Source organism: Piliocolobus tephrosceles, chromosome 1, assembly GCF_002776525.5.
Source record: "Piliocolobus tephrosceles isolate RC106 chromosome 1, ASM277652v3, whole genome shotgun sequence".
Lineage (NCBI taxonomy): Eukaryota > Metazoa > Chordata > Mammalia > Primates > Cercopithecidae > Piliocolobus > Piliocolobus tephrosceles.
The window spans coordinates 176731091-176738689 of NC_045434.1; the positions used below are offsets into that span (position 1 = coordinate 176731091).

General features: G+C 48.1%; 1 protein-coding gene across 1 annotated transcript in view; it reads right to left on the minus strand.

The window, feature by feature from the left end:
• AKR1A1 (aldo-keto reductase family 1 member A1) overlaps nt 1-6048 on the minus strand; it is an 18838-nt gene extending 12790 nt beyond the window's left edge. The window contains exons 1-2 of the mRNA XM_023221469.2: nt 5955-6048; nt 5694-5865 (exon numbers count right to left, since the gene is read on the minus strand). The gene's annotated coding sequence lies outside the window, so the exon portion shown is untranslated. The remainder of the gene's footprint in view (nt 1-5693; nt 5866-5954) is intronic.
• Between the last annotated feature and the right edge of the window lie 1551 nt (nt 6049-7599).

A 7599-nucleotide genomic window follows, 5' to 3' on the forward strand; every position in this document is an offset into this window, starting at 1 on the left:
AAGTTGAAGCCAGGTACAGTGGCTCTTGTCTGTAATCCCAGCACTTTGGGAGGCCAATGCAGGCTCACTTGAGGTCAGGGGTTCGAGACCAGCCTGGCCAACATGGCAAAACTCCCTCTCTACTAAAAACACAAAAATTAGCTGGGCATGGTGGTGCATGTCTGTAATCCCAGCTACTCGAGCAACTGAGGCAGGAGAATCACTTGAACCTAGGAGGCAGAGGTTGCAGTGAACTGAGATCATGCCACTGCACTCCAGCCAGGGCCACAGAGTGAGACTCCATCTCAAAAAAAAAAAAAAGAAAAAAAAAAGACAAGTTGCAGGTAAAGCTAATACACCAACACTGTCTTTCCTAATACTTCTGACCCAGGAAGAATTTTATATCTAGTTTAAGTTGATTTTGGAAACCACTCTTTTCTGCTAAAACAAAATCGAAACTGTTCAATCTGAGCATCAGACCACAAACTACCAGGGCAATGCTCTTTACAATCAAACTTTTCAAGGACACAAATTTCTAAGGGATCAAGTAAGCAAGTCTGGACCTGACAAGAGGAACCTGGTGGCCTGTTGCCACCAGGGTGTAAGGTAGGTTTCCTGGGCTTACTGCCCAATGACCTGTTGGCCTCTTGCAGATTACCCAACACACATGAGAAGGCTCTGAAATTACAACTGGGGTGAAAGCTTGAATAACACCCTGGCTTAAGGGGAAAAGGAAGAAGAAACTTGAATCTTGCTTCTCCCTTTCTTTTGCTGGTAAAACTGAACACCAAAAGGGCTGAGGCTTGGGGGACAGGGATGAAAGAGGTAGGAGATGTGCAAAGAACAAGAGCTCCCTAGGGAAGAATGAAGGTGCCACATAGATGTTTTTCTCTAAGACAGAAAATCATCCTCAGTCAGCTCCTGACTTCCTCATCTTCTGCTTGATACAACTGCTTTCCAGCCTAGCCGTGCATTAACAGATTCCAAACTCTAAGCTTGTCAGGAACTGCCTATCTGGACCTTTGGCAGCATTCAGAAACCCTCATGTTATCTTTTTTATTATTATTAATTTTTTGAGACGGAGTTTCACTCTTGTCGCCCAGGCTGGAGTGCAATGGCACGATCTCGGCTCACTGCAACCTCCACCTCCTGGGTTCAAGCGATTCTCCTGCCTTAGCCTCTTGAGTAGCTGGGATTACACGGGTGCGCTACCACACCCAGCTAATTTTTGTATTATTAGTAGAGACAGGGTTTCACCATATTGACCAGGCTGGTCTTGAACTCCTGATCTCAGGTGATCCACCAGCCTCAGCTTTTCAAACTGCTGGGATTACAGGTGTGAGCCACTGTGCCCAGCCCATCTTTCATTTTATTTATTTATTTTGTTTGAGATAGAGTTTCATTCTTGTTGCCCAGGCTGGAGGGCAATGACGCAATCTTGGCTCACAACAACCTCCACCTCCCAGGTTCAAGCAATTATCCTGCCTCAGCCTCCCGAGTAGCTGGGACTACAGGTGCCCGCCACCACACTTGGCTAATTTTTGTATTTTCAGTAGAGTCGGGGTTTCACTATATTGGCCAGGCTGGTCTCAAACTCCTGACCTTGTAATCCACCTGCCTTGGCCTCCCAAAGTGCTGAGATTGCAGGTGTGAGCCACTGGACCCGGCTAGCTTCTTTTTTAACTTTAAGACGGAGTCTTGCTCTGTCACCCAGGCTGGAGTACAGTGGCATGATCTTGGCTCACTGCAACCTCTACTTCCCAGGTTCAAGTGATTCTCTTGCCTCAGACTCCAGAGTAGCTGGGATTACAGACGCCCACCACCACACCCAGCTAAGTTTTTCTATTTTTAGTAGAGACAGGGTTTCACCATGTTGGGTAAGCTGGTCTCAAACTCCTGACCTCAAGCAATCCACCCACCTCGGCCCAACGTACTGGGATTACAGGCATGACCCGCCGTGCCCAGCCAGAAACCCTCATGTTATCTTGACGTATGAAAGGGAGATGTGTGGGTTGAGTGGGGAGGGGGGTATTATCAGGACTCAGGTTTCATTATTTCCAATTCAGTGCTTAGGTTCCTTCCCTCTCTTGAATTCTTTCTTTCTCAAAGGGCTCTACAGTTGCTGCTTGGAGGCAGGGAACTAGAAGACGCAGGAAAAAAAGGAAACAATATCTACATGAGTGTTTCCTGGCTGCATGGGCCTTTCCTCCGCCTCCCACAAATGCTGGTGTGGGAGTAGTTGTTGAGGAGAGTATTTTCTCCTGTACTTTTCTTTTTGAGACAGGGTCTCACTGTGTTGCCCAGGCTGGAGTGCAGTGGCCCATTCATGACTCACTGCAGCCTCGAACTCCTGGACTGGAGCAATCCCAAGTAGCTGGGACTACAGGCACATGTCACCACACCCAGCTTATTTATTTACTTATTCATTAAGACAGAGTCTCACTCTAATGTCCAGGCTGGAGGGCAGTGGTGTGATCTCAGCTCACTGCAGCCTCCACTTCCCAGGCTCAAGCTATCTTCTCCATTCAGTCTCCATTCAGCCTCCCAGGTAGCTGGGACTAGAAGCATGGGCCACCGTGTCCAGCTTAGTTTTTGTATTTTTCGTAGAGACAGGGTTTCTCCTCGTTGCCTAGGCTGGTCTCAAACTCCTGGGCTCAAGTGATCCTTCTGCCTCAGGCTCCCAAAGTGCCGGGATTATAAGTGTGAATTACCATGCCTGGCCTTATTTTTCTTTTGTAGAGATAGGGTCTCACTATGCTGCCCTCTCAAACTTCTGGCCTCAAGTGCCCCTCCCACCTTGACCTCCTAAAGTGCTGGGATTGCAGGTGTGGCTTTCTCCTATACTTGTTTTTTTTTTTTTATTTTTTTTTTTTGAGACGAAGTCTTGCTCTGTCACCCAGGCTGGAGTGCAGTGATGCGACCTTGGCTCATTGCAAGCTCCACCTCTCAGGTTCATGCCATTCTCCTGCCTCAGCCTCCCGAGTAGCTGGGACTACAGGCGCCCGCCACCACGTCCAGCTAATGTTTTTGTATTTTTTAGTAGAGATAGCGTTTCACCATGTTAGCCAGGATGGTCTCGATCTCCTGACCTCGTGATCCGCCTGCGTCGGCCTCCCAAAGTGTTGGGATTACAGGCGTGAGCTACCGCGCCTGTCCTCTTCTATGCTTCTAAAAAAGTCAGCTTGGAAAATCACCTTACATATGTAATGTTGGCCAGATTTTGTCAGTTTAGCTGGGTTTTAAATCTTGTTAATACTTATAGATACAGAAAAAGAGAATGCTCTAATATGTAACCTAAGACCTAAGACTGCAATAATACTTCCTGTACTTCTTGATGTATGTGAAAAGAATTTTAAAATATATATTCCTAAATCTTTCTCTAGTTCATCCATATCTACCTCCACTGCCACTGCCCCATCTCTGACCACCATTACTCTTTTTTTTTTTTTTGAGACAGAGTCTTGCTCTGTCACCAGGCTGGAGTACAGTGGTGTGACCTCAGCTCACTACAACCTTCGCCTCCCAGGTTCAACTGATTCTCCTGCCTCAGCCTCCCCAGTAGTTGGGACTACAGGTGCATGCCACCACGCCCAGGTAATTTTTGTATCTTTATTACAGACGGGGTTTCACCATGTTGGCCAGGATGGTCTCCATCTCTTGACCTCGTGATCTGCGATCTGCCCGCCTCAGCCTCCCAAAGTGCTGGTATTACAGGCATGAGCCACTGCGCCTGGCCTCTTTAAATTTTTTTTTGAGACAGAGTCTCACTCTGTTGCCCAGGCTGGAGTGCAGTGGCATGATCTTGCCTCACTGCAACCTCAGCCTCCCGGGTTCAAGTGATTCTCCTCCCTCAGCCTCCCGAGTAGCTGTGATTACAGGTGTGTGATACCACACCCAGCTACTTTATGTATTTTTAGTAGAGACAGGGTTTCGCCATGTTGGCCAGGCTGGTCTCGAACTCCTGACCTCAGGTGATCCTCCTGCCTCGGCCTCCCAAAGTGCTGGGGTACGTGAGCCACTGTGCCCAGCTGACCATCACTCTTTACTTAAACCACAGATCTCGGATTCCAGTGTGATCCCTCTTCCCACAGTCCATCACCAGATCCAACCATGTGACTCCCAGTCTCAAACCCTTCCAGCAGTTCTCCCCTATATTCAGGATAAAGTCCAGGCTACTCAAAACCTGGCTCCTATCTTCCTCATTTCACCACCTCCTCATGTCAGACTATTCCAGACTTTGAACACTCAACAGGGTCACACTACTTACCTGACTCTAGGTGTCTGCACACTTTCCTTCCCCAAACCCTACCTTTGCCTGGCTACCTGCTGCTCATCCTTCAGCTAGCACTTTACATTTCTGGCTCCTTTCCAGGCACAGTGGCTCATACATGTAATCTCAGCACCTGGGCAGGCTGAGGCGGGAAGATCACTTGAAACCTGGGCAACAAAGGGAGACACTGTCTCTACAAAAATTTGTTTTTTTCTTTCTGAGTGTGCTTGCTAGGGAGAAATTTTTTTTTTTTTTTTTTTTTAAAGATTAACTGGGCACAGTGGCATGCACTTTATAGTCCAAAGGCTGAGGTGGCAGGATCACTTGAGCCCACAAGTTTGAGGCTGCACTGAGCAAGGATTTCACCACCACACTCCAGCTTGGGCAACAGAGCGAGAGACCCCCATCCATCTCTAAAAAGAAAATAAATAACTAAATGGATGGCTACTTCCATGTACTGATAGCATGTGCACATCACTACATTTTTCTTTCTGTTTATATATAAATTTCCCCCACACACCTGGCTACTGCTTGAGGTCTGAGCCTGTCATCTGCCTGAACCCCTCACTCCTAGAGTTCCTGTCCCATACATACATACATACAATGTACACACTACACACACACCACACACACACACCACACACACACACACACACGAATTATGGGGGAGAGATCTTGACAGGTTGAGTTTGGCCAGCTGGAAGGACATTTGAGGAAGTTGCTGCCTCTGTCACCGTCTTCCTTTACTTCTTGGAAAACCTGGAAAGAATCCTCTTGAAGAATATCAAAGCACTTTACTATACTCAGCAAAAAATCCCAGTGGACCAGATAGAATCATACTGAGATTGCTCCTGTATCAAAGATAAGGAAACAGATTTTGGAAAAGTAACAGGCCTGCAGCCCTGAATATGAACGATCTGAAGGGGAAGAGTTAATTAACAGTAGCCTCATCCAGTGAAGGTTCAGATCTGTGTCTCACTTTAACAGAGTTCTGGAGCAACAGAATAACATGTTGGACTTTCCCAGACTCCAGGCAGGCGTCTAAGTAAGAGAATTATCCCCACTTCCCTCCACTTCCGAGAACCATCCCTGCACCTGCGTAAGAAAGCCCGAGCAGCTGGAAAAAGCACGTAGGTGAGCAAACAAAAAGATGGCAATTAAAACTTACAGATCACCTAGTATGCGCTGTGCACCTTCAAAGTTTTATCTTAATTCTTGCTACAGTTCTAATGTAGGACCACATTTTATTGCTGATGAAACTTAAGTTCAGAGAAACTGGGAAATTAGCAAGATCATACAGAGAAAAGAAGAGCTCAAATCTGAAACCAAGTCTCGTCCCCTCCGGTGCCCTGCGCTCTTCGCTCAACCCGAGGGGCTGACATTCAGTAGTAAAGGATTGACGCCATCTCCTCTGGGAGAAAGGCCAGCAGCAAGAGAAACTCACCTTGGCACAAGCACAGAGCGTGAACACAGTAGTGTTGCCTGGGCTCAGTTCTGCACCCTGCCAAAGATCCAACGGTCCTTAGCTTAAGTCTGGCGGTGAGGAGGAAGCTCCATCCGGAGGGAGGGGCAGGGGCCGGGCATAAAGGATCACGCCCCGCCTACCAAGGAAGGACCTGAAGGGGATGGAAACCAGAGCTGGGAGGTAGTACCGTCTCCACCTCTGGATCCTCGAGGTCGACCTGGCCAGAACTTGGTCACTTACTCCGCAGCGCGAGTTTGGAGAAGTTCTAGGCACAAGGAGGCAGGTGGCGCTGGCCACGTGGGCGGTCCAGGGGGCTGGGCCAGCCGCGCCTCTTACTGGCCCACATTGCACCGCGCGCCTGGGCGCCGCCGCTGGCGCTTTTCCGGGGGAAGTAAGGTCCCAGATGCTACGTTGCAGGTTCTTGTGCTGTTGGCCCGCCGGATTCACAATGCCATCCCTGGCTCCATACTCTTCCTAAAGTCAGGTTGGCTGGATTCCCAAAGTTTACCCAAGTTGGCCGCATTACATTTAGTTCAAGCAAACTGAGGTCCAGAGAGCAGCTGCAACACCGAGGTTGACCAGAATACTGAAGACCTCGGGTCTGCAGATCCAGGCGCTGGAAAGTGCCTGGTCCCTTTGTCTGGACCATGGACCCGTGCAGTATGTTATGTGCCAGGCACTGTGCGTAACACTTAATGAACATGGTTTTACTGAATCTTCAGGATAATCCTGGAAAAGGAATATTCTTTTTTTTGTTTTTGAGACGGAGTCTCGCTCTGTCGACCAGGCTGGAGTGCAGTGGCGCGATCTCGGCTCATTGCAACCTCCGCCTCCCTGGTTCAAGCAATTCTGTGCCTCAGCCTCCCAAGTAGCTGGGATTACAGGCGCCCGATACCACGCCTGGCTATTTTTTTTGCATTTTTTAGTAGAGACAGGGTTTCACCATCTTGGTCAGGCTGGTCTTGAACTCCTGACCTCGTGATCCACCCGCCCTGGCCTCCCAAAGTGCTGGGATTACAGGAGTGAGCCACCGCGCCTGGCCGAAAAGGAATATTCTTTTATTTCGTAGAAGCCTTTTAAAAAGTCGTAGTATAGCATACATACAGAAAATACACCCATCTTTTTTTTTTTTTTCTTTTTCTTTTTTTTTCCTGTTCTACATCCAGGAAGAAAGAAAATGTACAAATCTTAAATGTATACAGTTCTTTTTTTTTGCAACGTAACTGCCATCCAGATGAAGATACAGATATTACCAGCACACCATAAGCCTGTGAGGAAAGTATTCATGATCCATTTTATGGATTGGACAGACTCAGCAAGGTTAAAGCTACTTATAATTTTCCCAAAGTCACACAGGTATTAATTACATGACAGATCTGAGATTTGAAATAGTCTGTGCTGTTTGAGTGGAGAAGTGTCTTGCATTTATGTGTTTTCCTTGGCAGGGATGGGCAAGACACAGGGTTATCTCGGTTTGGTTCTGCTTTTTCCCACACCTTTGCTCCCCGAGAGCCACTCTTCCCATTTCCCCACCCCCATTATCCCCCACTGTCTCCCCAACATAAGTGATGTCCTGGTGGACCAATTATCTAATATATCAGGCCATCCTCATAAAAACAGTCAGACTCGGCCAGGTGCGGTGGCTCACGCCTGTAATTCCAGCACTTTGGGAGGCCAAGGCAGGCGGATTACCTGAGGTCGGGAGTTTGAGATCAGCCTGACCAACATGGAGAAACCCCTGTCTCTACTGAAAATACAAAATTAGCCAGGCGTGGTGGTGCATGTCTGTAATTCCAGCTATTCGGGAGGCTGAGGCAGGAGAATTGCTTGAACCTGGGAGGCGGAGATTGCAGTGAGCCAAGATCGTGCCACTGCACTCCAGCCT